The following is a 13,720-nucleotide window of genomic DNA, read 5'->3' as shown; positions in this document are numbered from 1 at the left end:
GTATATGCACATTGTCACTGTCATTTAGAGATGATATATTCTATTGAGTATTTCCTGACAATATATGGAATTGTGCATATATGGAGATGTTGGTAAATTTGAATTGATTTATGTATGTTTGTTTCTATAGTCCTTTTTCACACATTTTTAATTTTTATAATTCCAGTTAGATTAGCACTTTTACACTTGACACTTTAGATAATATGGCCGAAACCCGTTACTTTGTGTGTCAATAAATTATTTTTAGCAGCTGTGGGGTGCTGTATCCTTTTTGAAGTACAGAAGGAGAGTGTGAATATATATATATATATTGTATGTACCATTTTATTTTCTACCAAACATGTCTTTACCAACCATGCCTTTAACACTACATTTTTGTGGTAAAAAACTTTCATAGTTAATGTATTCATTGTAATAACGGATGCGTTGTAATTACCACATTGTAAAGGCAATTGTGGTAATTGTGCTCATGGCAATTGCACGTAGCATTGTGCTGCTCCATGTCTGCTTCGTCCCACCCTGGAATTGATGCCAGAGCCACCTTTGTGTGAGGGCATTGGTTCCTTTCTTTCTGTATCTTTGGAGCTCACTACTAACTTCTTGTTTTTTATTGAAATTTTTTCTCCAAACATGTTTTTGACAGGGTGCGAGAAAACATGTCCCCTTCTAAAATTACAGGATTTCAGCCTTGTAGAGACTATCACAAGATGCCTGTTACAGATGGTCACATGCTATGTCTTTGGTGTTTAGGGCTCTCACACAACTCCGTGTTGATGCGATATGCCCGGGTGAATCCCATGCCAGTCCAGGAACACAAAGCAAAACTCTGTTGCCAAACACTATCAGAAGGAACATATGGCCCATTGGAGGGCGCAGACTCCCTTCCATTCTCAAGGCTGATCCTGTGAAAGGTCTTCCTCAACTCCAATTGTCAGATAAATCTACGTCAAATTAAAAATACAAGAAGATGGAGTAGGATTCTTTGACGTCCCACTACTCTGAGAAGTTGCTTGGATGTCAAAATGCCTCTTGATCCTAGTCTCCTACTTAGAAACCAATTCCACCGCTTGTCCTGATGCATCCTGAGTTCTTGGGTTCATCTGCAGTGCCACAATAAGTGGAGGCTTTCAAGGAAGCCATATTGCAATTTTTTGGCACCACTCCACCTCCCACTGGTGTGACTTCGGGCCCCAAGGATCTGAGGAGGCCTCCAGTTGGATTACTTTCAGCAGATCTAACCTTGACTCCACCTGTGCCTTCTGACCCCACTGCAAGGTTTGCCACGATTCTGAGACAGATGCCCAACTTAGCTTCAGCGTCTGAAACCACATGGTCCCTGGCACATCTATACAGGCCCAAATGCTGCAGACGCTGGTGGAGGACCAGATTATTTTGTCCAACCTAGAGCTGAATCCGACACTACCTCAACCAAAGTCCTGCTCCTCATTCAAGCTTCAATGGAACTGATCCAGCCTAATTCCTACTCCAACAAAATGCTACTTTTACCTACGAGCTAATCACAGGCACTCCAAAACGTATTTGTTTAACACTCTGAAGATCCTCAGAATGGACTAGAGGACAATAATGGAGATGTTGAAGATGATGTATCCCATTACTAGAATGATGCCAACTTATACATGGACCTTCAAGAAGTCAGTGTACTGATGCCTCCAGGACACAAGTTTGAGTTGCTCCCCTGGCCCTTCCACAGAAGAATCAGCCTCCTTTGCTATGGTTGTGCTGCTGAAGCCACAGAGGCGAAAACGAATCTCATCAAAGTCCTACTGCCTTGACAGGCTTTGACAGAACCGTTCCTCTGCTTTAATAAAGCCCTAACGAATACACTAATGGGCTCTTGGGCTAAACTCTGCTTTTGCCTGCCATGAAATAATTAATTGGCTAGATGACAGACCTGCATCAGGGAACCCAGAATTTCTTACTGCTAGTTTCGACCTTCAGTCAATCAGTTCCAGGCTGCCTTTTAGGAAGATACTTGTTTGTGCTGTGGGGCATGATTAGCAATATCTTGCCAGAAGTCCCTGATACATTTAGCACAAATAATTCATGATGGTCAAGAAACAGCGAAGTACGCCATCCCCTCTGGCAAGGACATGACTTTCTGCTTGGGCAGGGCAGTTGGTACTAGCTTGGTTCTTCAGCACAAACATGGATGACATCCATTGGTTTCTTGGATTACATCCACCCGCCCAAGATGGATATGCCATTTGATGGTACCAGTCCCCTTGGAGATAAAGTGGACTCTGTGCTAGAGCGCTTCAAGGAGAGTAGGTCTACAGCATGCTACTTCTACCTATCCGCACCCTCAAGGTAATATGCCCAGCAATTTTGCACCTTTTTTGCTGCTTTGGCTCTGAGACTAAGAAAGGCACACCACCCCAGCAATAGTGCTTTTGGGGCAAGCATCAGGGATCTAGTCAACCCTAGCCTTCAGAGGCTGTGTACTGCCCCATCCATCCCACTTACACCTCTTATCTTGTCCCCAGTGGCACATGGCCACCATTTAGAGGGCCAGAAAGGTTATTTTCTCCATGGTGGCAGAGCATCAAATTTGACAAATGGATGTGCTCCAGATAATCAAGCAAGGATACTCCCTGCCTTTCCTGTGTCTGAACCGCTGCATATCCTATCAACTTCAGAACGGCTATCAGAGGAACATTTGTCCATCTTGCAGAAAGAAGACCAAGGAGCCATAGAGAAGATTCCGGCATCAAAAATGTGGACTGGCTATTATTCTAGTTACATCCTGGTGTTGAAGGATGAAGGTCTTCATCATATTTTAGATGTTTGCCTTTTCCACCTCTTCCTGAAAGTTTGCTCACGTTGGCCTAGGCTCTATGTGCCCTGACTCTTGGAGACTAGGTGGTAGTGCTGGACCTACAGGAGTCCTATTTTCATATCCTTGTTCTGCATTCCCACTGTTGTAACCTGCAGTTCAGGCTGGGTCATGAGCATTTTCAGTTTTCTGTGCTCCCTTCAGCCTCACTAGTACCCTTGGGTGTTCATGAAAGCGAAGGCAGTGATCTCAACAAATCTTTGGAGGTTGAGTATACCAGTCTTCCCCTACCTCGATGACTCGCTGTTGAAGGCAGTCTCGCCATAGTCATAGACCATCTTCAGACTACAGCGAACCTCTTGACATATTTGGGGCTCTCAATCAATGTTCTGAAGTCTCACCTGGCTGCTTCACAGAAGTTTCAGTTCATTTGAGCCATTCTGAATTTGGTGCAGTTTCAAGCCTTGCATCTGATTTGAGAAGTCCAGGACAGTCAGGCTATTTTTCAGATGATTGGTTTGGTCCTTGGTCTCAGTGAGAGTACCTTTGAGACAACTTGACCTCCTGACCACCTGCATTCTGCTTTTGGACTAGACCAGGTCACATGCAGGTTGAGCAGTAGGATCTGAAGTCTCTGGGTTCAGCACTAAAGGATTCCAATTAAGTTTAAGAGGGCACTGCAAAAGACCTGCAGTGGTGGCTGTCAGCCACAATTTGACTGGCAGGAGACCATTCTCTACACAGAGCTGACTCCAGCAACTGGAGCCGCCCTGATGGGTTGTGGAAGCCACCTGATAGAGAGGTGGCAATCAGAGGAATCTGGTCTCTGGTGGCGACCCGCCTGCACATTAACCTGCTGGAGTTGTAGGCCATTTTCTTGGGATTGAAAGCCTTCCTGCCATCCATCAAGGGAGACTGGTACGGGTTGTCACAGACAACACCACTGTGATGCAGTCCTGCAGCAAGCAGTGTGGGGTGTGTCTTATGCCAGGAGGTTCTTTGCCTGTGGGACTGGCTGAACCATGAAGTTATCTCCCTGGTTGTGAACCACCTGATGGGATCTTTGAACACCATGGAGAATGAGCTCAGGCACCGACACCTAGTAGATCATAAATGACAGTTACACCTGGAGGTGGTTCAGACTGTCTTCGAGAAATGAGGAGAATCCTGGCTGAGTCTCTACATCCCCATTCAGAACATTCAGTGTAACGATTTTGTATGGTGGAATCCTAAGATCACTTTCCCGGAAACTTATTCTGCCTAGAATGGAGTTCGTTACACCTGTTTGCCGCCCCAACTCTACCTCTCTGGATTGGCCTAGGAAAGTGTGGTACCTGGAACTTCTGAGCAAAAGAATCTGTCCTCCAAGCAGACTTGCACTTTAGGAGGATCGGGAAGTATACAAAGAAGTGATGGATGGAATGCTTGACTTATTCTCCACCACTGATAATTACCCAGGCTGCATCCCAGTTCATCATTATTTTGTGCACCATGCCCCCCTCACCTTGGACCCAGCCAATGCAAATGAGTTCTGACCCTGCTCCAATAGGAACAGCTGAGCTCTAACTACCAGGCCGGGTCCTCCCTGATCTTCTGTTGCAGTGCAGGAAACTGGCCATCTATGCAGTGTACCAAATGTAGGAGTACCATATGTAGATAGTAAAGACGACCCTTATTGGTTTACAAGGGTAAAAGTAATAATCCCAAAAGCTCCTGTTTGTGGTAGTGTGGGCGAGCAGTTACGCTTATCATAGGGTAGTACTAAGCATTTGTTGAACACACAGTCAGTAAATGTGAGACACACTCAAGAAGGAACTTGAGGCCAATGTTTTGAAAAATAGATACTTTGTTTATAAAATGTTTCAACACCAGAATATTTTCAAGAAGGTAAATAGTGTTGCAATTTGTATCAACTTGGCCTGTAAATAACACTTTGATGTGGTAAAGGTTCCATAGTACTTTTACTGCAAAGGGGTTCTTTCAAACAGTCCTCGGGGGTCCTTTGTGGATAGAATAGTGCTAGGGGTGCAAGGTCAAAAGCAAGACCAGCAAAACAATTTTACTTGCCCTGGGTTGTCTCTGTGCAGTGGTTCTAGTCGAGTCGGTGTCCTGTGCACTGCACAGTTTGGGACGAGGGGGCCATCTAGAAAGAGAGTGTAAGGAGGGACTTGGGGACAAGTGCGGAATCTCCCAAACCGGGGTCTCAGTCGATGGGGTCCTGGGAGCAAGAGGACACCTCTGGATGTTGTGGGCCCAGGTTGGAGAGCTTTGGTGCAGTGGGTCTTTGTCATCGGTGCTCCTGCCTCAAGGCATCCACTGTTCTTTGGGGGCACCTGCAAGAAGAGGGACAAAACAGGGCAGCTGGATGGCCCTGGAAGATGTTCTCTGTGATGTTGATGTCCCTTGATGGATGGTCTTCAGGTTCGAAGTTGGAATCCAGATTGGACTTCAACAAGCTTTGGTAGATGCAAGAGGTCCAGTACCCCAGGTATTGATGCAGTTTGGCTTAGGTTGATGATGATGTCTTCTCACTTGGAGTAGAGACGGGACTGGCCTCTTGGAGCATGGCCACCTCCTCCTGGGTGGCTGCTGTGTCTGTGGACCTGGTGGTCAGCAGAACGGAGAACCTGATTTTGCGGTTGTGCTTGCAGGAAGCAGGGAAGTTGCTCTTCCACTCCAAGGAAGATGCTGATGGGCTGGTGAAGTGCAGGAGAACCTCTGTGGCTTTTGAAGTCCCTACAGCTACAGGATGAGTCACGATGTTGCGTTTGTTGGGACAGGACCAGTGGGCAGGCAGTTTTTCATGCCAAAAGTCCACCAGTCATTACAGTTCTCGCTTCTTCTGCTCTTCTTTGTCCTCTTCTTTGGGTAAGATTGATCTGTTGTTCTGGCATCAGGGGGTCACCTAAACACACAATTTAGGGGTGTTTAGGGGAGTGTGGGGTGTAGTAGGTCTTGGGATACTGACCTTTGGGGTGGCTACATCACCTATATGACCACTTCCTGTGAGTGGGCATAACCCTGTCCCAGAATTCTTAGTTCCACCAAAATCAAGATGGGGGAAACTCTTCAAGTGTCCACTTTGGGTAGCCCAACCTAGGGCTGTTGCTACCCCAAAAGTGGAAAACGCTTACTGCCTAACTAATTTTCCCACCTGCCTTGGTGCCAAGTGTGCCTCAGGGCAAGGGAGTGGCAACTCCAAGGTCTGGGGAAGCTGGGGTTGCATACCAAAGGCGGCAGGGTCAGTTTCACACATAAGCTTTATTCGGCCACAGACCATCAAAGCAATGTAATACAGTACAATATAAATATAAATAAACATCATAATATCATAGCAGAGTTTAAAAAAAATAAGTAGAGTCCATGTTTGCCCGACTTGGAACAATTTCAAATCATTGTAAATAAAAAATGCGTATGCGCCATGCCATTACTAAAAACTTACTTACTGCATAAATTGTCACATTTGAATTATGGCTTTTTAAAATCCTCAAAGCTAAAAGACATTTCCTTAAGTTCAATTCCCGACATATTTTGTGAATCCATTTGAACCTTGGGATTGAGTAAGCGGGACAAAAAAACATAAAATGTTCTACTGTTTCGGAAGAAGTGCCACATACAGGACAGATATCAGAGCTTAACTTGGGACCCCATCTGCTCGTCAAGGCCTTCAAAGGTAATGTTCCAAATCGAAATCTGGCATACAAACTTTTGCCTAGTAGATCAGGTATTATATCTAAATATAGTTCGAACTCCGGATACCATTTAAAGTCAATAAACAAATTAGTTAAATGACCATTCGATTTTTGAGAAATGTAATTATTACGTATGTGGGACCAGTAAGCTCCCTTCAGTACTTTTACATGGGACTTCACGAGTTGCTGGGGATTCTCCCAAAAGTTCCTCAATCCCAGCGTGCAAAACCAACCGGTTACGTATTTGATCCATGGAATGGACGTTGAGTTAGGGCATTTTAACAATTCTAATAGAGAAAACTTATATATGGCCAGTTCGGGAACTACCCAAAGCCTCACCCAATATAATAGAGGCCGTAAGATAATTAAATCAGCTATTCGTTTAAACCCTAGGTCTAAAAATAGCAGGGTTAATGGGGTGCTAATAGGGCAAGCACATAAAGCCCGTGCAAAGCTATTCTCAATTTTTGTTATCCTACTACTATCTGATGTGCCCCAGATCTTTGCGCCGTAAACAGCAGCACCCTGTGCCTTAGCCACATAAATCTTTACTGCTGGAGACACAACTTTAGCGATCGTATTCCTATAGAGGCGCAATATGGATGCTGCCCGGTGTTGCAAGAGCCCAGCACTCTTGCCAACTTGTTCCTCCCAAAGGAGTGAATCTGTAAGTCTCACACCCAAGTAGTCAATGGAGCTAACCTGGTCCAAAATAGCTCCATCTAACCTAATAGTACATTTATTGCGAGGGCCAGAGCGAAGCACCATCAATTTTGTTTTCTTCGTGTTCAGCTCCAAACCAAAGTTCCAGCAAAATGATTTAAATCTGTCCACAAGAATTTGCAACCCCATAGGGGTTTTTGAAATCAATAGAGAGTCATCCGCAAAAAGGAGAATTGGGATTTTCTGATTGACTAGGGTGGGGGCATCGTTCTGGCATGTCAATAGTTCTTGGACCACCTCGTTGATGAATAAAGAAAACAGAAGTGGTGCAAGCACACATCCCTGACGGACACCTCTTTTAATGGGAAATTTGTTAGTCAATTCGCCTTGATTGCCCCATCTTACTTGCGCATATGTACCTTCATGCATGTGTATTAATAGATGGATAATATCGGGTGGTGCCCCTATTTTGTGTAACACTCCCCAAAGCTTATCTCTTGGGACCAAATCAAAAGCAGAACGCAGATCAACAAAAATGACATATAAAGTTTGCTTTGCCAAGACTACATATTTCCAGTGTAGCACGGTCAACCTAAAAGCCTGGTCAACCGTGCTAACTCTGGAGCGGAACCCTGCCTGAAGCAGTGAAAGGATCTGCTGCTCCGTCACCCAGCTCGATAGTCTGACTAGCAACTGTTTGGCAAAGATTTTTTGTAAATTATCAATTAAACTGACCGGTCTGTAATTGATTGGAAGATTTGTAGCTCCTTTGAAAATCCTGGCCTTGCCATGAAGATTCACTAGCCATCCTGCTGGAGTAGGTGATACCTTTCTCCAGAGAAGGCAATGTTTCTGGCCTCTGAGAGTGCTGGCACTCACTTCAAGAGGGTCAGAAACATGTCTGTGCTGGCAGGCTGGTTGAAACCTGTCAACCAGCACACTAAGACTAGTAGGTTTCAGCGGGCACCTCTAAGGTGCCCTCTGGGTGCACTGCATATTAAATCCAGGGCTGGCATCAGCCTGCATTTATTAAGACGAGGTGTTTGATACCAAACGTCATAGGTTTCAGCGAAGCCATTTTGTAGCTGGGAAACTCGTAATGAATTGTGTCCAGTTCATACCTTAAGATGGCTTCTCTGTTCACTTGTAATGTCCAGCAATCAAACTAGACATCACAGGGGCACATCTGCTTGTGCAGGTATGTCAGTGCAGGTATGTCCTCACATCAAATATAATGCACCCTGCCTTAGGGCTCCAAGGCCTGCTGTAGGGGTGACTTACATATATTTAGATACAGTGAGTGGGGCATGGCACACAATGGGTATGCCATGTCGTATTTTCACCTGGCGTGACCAGAGAATGAAGACTGCAATGACTGCTGTGTGCAACTTGTTTAGGGGGTTCCGGAGGGTGGCACAATACATGCTTGTAAAAATCCATAAACACAAATAAAGCTTGAAGGAAGTTTATTCACCACAACAAAGTCCACGTCCATACATGACGATCTCCCATACCAGAATCCCGTTCCAGCACCAGAATATCCCTCTCCCTTCTACACTCCACATTCTACTACCCTCAACCCTCCAATCCAGTTCCATAATACAACAATGCTGCATCCCTTAGAGACCCTCTCCAGTACTCGGGCCCTAGGTACTAGGGGTATCATTTACTAGGGACTTACAGAGGTATGTAAGTGTGTGCCAATTGTACACATTTTATCTGTTTTAGGGAAAGAGCACTGGCACTGTGGACCTTTTTAGCAGGGACTTAGTGCACCTCAGTCACAAAACCTCAGTACCAATGAAAGGGAATAAGACTAAACCTTTCCCAAGAGAGTCTTCATTGTCTAAGTGGAAAAAGCTTGAAAAGGCCATCTGCATAGGCATGGTCAGTCCCAGGTTGTTCAACTGAAAGGTCTTGCACCAGAATCTGCACAATTCGCACCTCACTGCACAGAGATTGAGCGTTCTACGTCTGTACCGAAGTTGTGCATGTCATTCTAGCAGCTAGGCATCCACTCACAGAATCTGGAATAAATTTCCCCCAGGTGTAGTTCCCACCTTGCAGACCCACTGCAAGCAAAGTTGTCAAATGTTTTGCGTTTTGTGCTGTCTTTAGCCCAGCAATTGGGCACTGTAAAAGTACAGTTGTCTTCCATTTCAACATTTTTGCCTTCACTGTACCAACCGTCCATGTTTAAATGACCTGTTGTGCTGCATTTTCGTAAAGGTTTAGTTCATATGTTCCCACTTATACCTTTTGTGATCCCACAGTATGGCCTTAATTTAGTTTTCACATTTCATATATGTACCCCATTTGGACCAATGCACAGCTGTTATCTGGATCTCCTGACTCACTCAATAACTTCAGCATGTAACGTTAGTGAAATGCAGGCTTTCTCTGTTCAGCCATGTTAGAAATGGGGTCTTTGGTTGGCAGTCAGGTTACCCCCTGTCCAAGCAAGGACCCTCACCTTAGTCAGGGTACACTCAGTTAACCGCCGCTCACCCTCTTGGTAGCTTGGCATGAGCAGGCAGGCTTAACTCGGAGACAATGTGTTAAGTATTTGTACCACCACACACAGTAATACAGTGATCCACTACAAAATGACACAAGTTTAGAAAAACAGTAATTATTTTATCTAAATAAACAAGACCAAATACGATAGAAATCCACAATATACAGTTAAAAATACGTATTTAGCACTTAAAAGCAAGAAAACAGTACCTTGAGGCACAAATACTGCAAGTCGGTATTATGCAGTGTCATGATGGAGTTGTTTCCTACAATGTGGCGCCAATGGCACCATTTACTGAGTCATTTGACCCCCAGGTACAGTACCTTAAGAAACAAGTATAAATAAGCCCAGAGCCTAGGAGAGCGGCTTTGTTGGATCCGATGTGGCGTCTGTTCTGGTGCCACAGGGCCAAGGGACATTGGTGTCTGGTCCTCACTACAGGGGGGTGGGGGTGATGCGGTGTCAGATGTGAAGTCGGTACCTCGGTTCCAGCAGATGCGAAGTCCGGCAGAGTCACATTGCTGCCGGACAACTTCACGGGATCACGATGACATCAGAGGGCCGCAGGCGCTGTGATGGCGTCAAGTCGTCAGGGACGTTGGACTTACGACACTCCAGTGTCAGCAAAGTCATGCGGGATCAATGGCTGCAGCAACGCGAGGCCTACAGGGTCGTCAGACTTCTACGAGGTCCAGAGCCTCTGGGCAGGGGCCTCGCGGTTCCGGGGTAGCGGCGTCAGCTCACAGGGTTGTCTGATAAGTCACACTCAGTGAGGGCCACGGCCTCAGGGCAAGCGGCGTTGCAGTTCCGAGCAGCGGCATCCTTTGCAAAGTTGCACGGTGTCGTCCGGTGTTATTAGACAAGTTTTTCTCCACGACTTAATGGCATTTGAAGGCAGCCCCCATGTTAACCTATGAGAGATATAGGCCTTGCAACAGTGAAAACAGAGTTTGGCAGTATTTCACTGTCAGGACATGTAAAACACATAAGTACTTTTCCTACCTTTAACATCCACTGCACCCTGCCCACAGGGCTACCTAGGACCTACCTTAGGGCTACCTTACATGTATAAAAAGGGAAGGTTTAGGCCTGACAGTGGGTACACTAGCCAAGTCGAATTGGCAGTGCAAGACTGCACACACAGACACTGTACTGGCAGGTCTGAGACATATTTACACGTCTACTCATGTGGGTGGCACAATCAGTGCTGCAGGCCACTAGTAGCATTTGATTTATGGGCCCTTGGCACCTCTAGTGCACTGTACTAGGGACTTACTAGAAAATCAAATATGGCAATCATGGAAAGCCAATTACACATGCATTCTATAGAGGAGCACTTGCACTTTAGCACTGGTTAGCAGTGGTAAAGTGCCCAGAGTATCAAAAACAGCAAAAACAGCAAAAACAGAGTCCAGCACACATCACCAACCTGGGAAACAGAGGCAAAAAGTTAGGGGAGCCCACAACAAGAATCCCAAGTCTAACAAGCCTCCATGCACCACTTTATTTCTATGTAAAAACTAGAGTCAAGAACCAGAGCAGCATTTCTGCCAAAGGTTGCAACTCCCTTTCATGTCAGCCAATCCATCACTCTTTCACCATTTTGCTCTGCCTCACCCCTTGAAATCGGAGCATCAACTCCATAACTTGGGTCTCCAAAGAACTTTCAGTTTTCATTTTTTTGTAGCAAAGTCCATTAAGTGGGCAATCAACTTTTTGTGGGGTTTTCCAGAAGAAACAAAGGGAAGGTGGATAGTCCTCTATATTAAGATATGCTCGGTATTCCCCAAAAAGCAGCCCCAGAGGGACTGAGGGCTTATTTGACCAGAGTCTAGGCTGCTACAACTGAGCTGGCATGTGGAGTGAGTGCTTGTTCTGAACAGCTGTCCTCGATAGCCAGGTTCCGTGGGAGGAGCACATTGCCCTTTCTGCCCTGCAGGACTTTTTGATTTGAGCCACTGAACAGAGCAAATACTTTGGAAGGTAATGCTTTGGTATCTAGTCGTAAGGTAAGGGATCTACGGTTAAAAGGAACCATCAGAAGAACAAGTTACTTACCTTAAGAAATACTCTTTTTAGGGATATTCTAACTGCAGACCATCTCCGTGTTCGGTGCAATGGTCTTTTATTCTGTCCATAAAAGGTCCAAATTTAGAGATTTGCTAATTCTCACTTAAGATCAATTATTGGGCTCCGACCATCAATGAGTGGGGATTCACCTTGAGACTTGGCTCAACTACTAAACTGGAACAATTGGGTCCTAGATGATCACACATAGATACATTATCTACATTGTAAAGGGACCATCCGCTTTGCCTCAGCCAGGCAATACTAGATGCATGGGACAAAAGCCACTAGGCGCTGTCGTTGGCAAGGAAAAGTGATCAAGCAAACACTGTTGTGGAAAGGGATGCTAAAGGAGGTCGGGAAGTTTACTGGGTTTACCACTGAGATACCATAGGCATTTGCACAAAATGAGACATAATGGATATAGGTAGCATGAAAGCCTTTGAAATGCTGCAGCAAGAGTTTGAATTGGGATTTAAACAGAAATATAAACTTCTTCATTTACACCATGTACTGCAAGCATTAGAAATAATGGGAAGTGCTCCTAATAGTGGCCCCTGGAGAGTAGGGTACTCTCAGAAGAGATGACCTGCAAAGTGGTCTCAGAAACATATTGTTCCCTAATAAATAACAATCCTGACAAACGTACAAAACTTCGTGTGACCCGGGAGAGAGACATAGGCCCTAAGGAGGATGTGGACTGGGTGGTGACCTTAATGCATCCTAAAGAGGTGGCCATCAAGTCCATACTGAGATTAATCTAGCTGGAAATCCTACAGAGGATCTACTACAACAGAAGCCAGTTATACCAAATGGCCAGGTGGACTACTACACTTCCAGACCATAAGCTTAGCATTCGACCCGTTGCGTAACAGTAGGAGAAAAAGGGACTGAGGAGTCTGCTCCAGACTTCAGGGTCACCCTGCAAGTATTTTTGTAGGAATCTTGCCGAGCCCATCCCTGTGGAAGATCCTGCTTTCGTTATATATAACTCAATCTATTTCTCCTTAGGTGATGTTATCTGCTGATCAAGCTCGGAAGCAGACTTAGAAACAAAAGTTAATCACGTACAGTTCGGAGAAATAATTAATCCATTCCTTATGTGAGATGGGAATGGCAGACAGTTTTTTCCCACTGCCCGTAAACTTGGAGATAAGCTGTCAGAATATTTTGCTATTTGTTTGTAGCGCTGCTTGCTGCAAATCTACCTAGTTCTTATCTATGGTGTTTTTTTTTTCCCAGAGCGTATTTTCCTCCGATAAATTGGTGACAAATGAGTTTATTGAATTTATGAGAAAGTTCAGCTTCTTTAGACTCTTTTTTTCTTGGAAATGCAGAGTTTTTGCGAGCTTTACACCTCCTCTAAATCATGTGAATTTCTTGTGAGATTCTCTCTTCAAATGTCAGAAAAGGATTTCTTCCTTCCAATGGTTGGTTTAGACAAGGTGACATAAGTGCTGCATTCATTGTGGTTATGGTACTAGAGTTCCAGATAATTCGCCCTTGCTTACTGGCTATAGAAACATCCCCATTTCCTTCTGTTAAGGACCAATCTGACGTTAAATATAGTTGTAATTTAAATAACAATACCTGGTCGCAGCCGTGAACAAATACAACTTTAAGGAGCAATAATCCCCGATATAGGTCAATGCTGGATATAATATAATCAATAATGGAAAAAATATTGACCCTCCTTTCTAGTAAAGGCGGCCATTTTTGCATTTAAACCCACATTTTTTAAACCGTTTAATGATTCAATAGCATACTTCTGCGTTCATCAGCTTTTATTCTGGACTGAAAGATAGGGTTGGGAATGGACCAGGCTCCCTCCAGATCCTTATTTATATGTGCTTTTATCAAGGCATTAGACATTTTTGCATTAAAATCACCCATTATTTTTATTTGGGACTCCATTAGGCCGAGTATCTCATTCATCAGTAAATTGATTTCTGAACCGGGCGGAAAATATATGCTAAATAAGAATGA

This window comes from Pleurodeles waltl, chromosome 10 (assembly GCF_031143425.1).
Source record: "Pleurodeles waltl isolate 20211129_DDA chromosome 10, aPleWal1.hap1.20221129, whole genome shotgun sequence".
Classification (NCBI taxonomy): domain Eukaryota; kingdom Metazoa; phylum Chordata; class Amphibia; order Caudata; family Salamandridae; genus Pleurodeles; species Pleurodeles waltl.
This window is presented reverse-complemented; position numbering follows the sequence as displayed.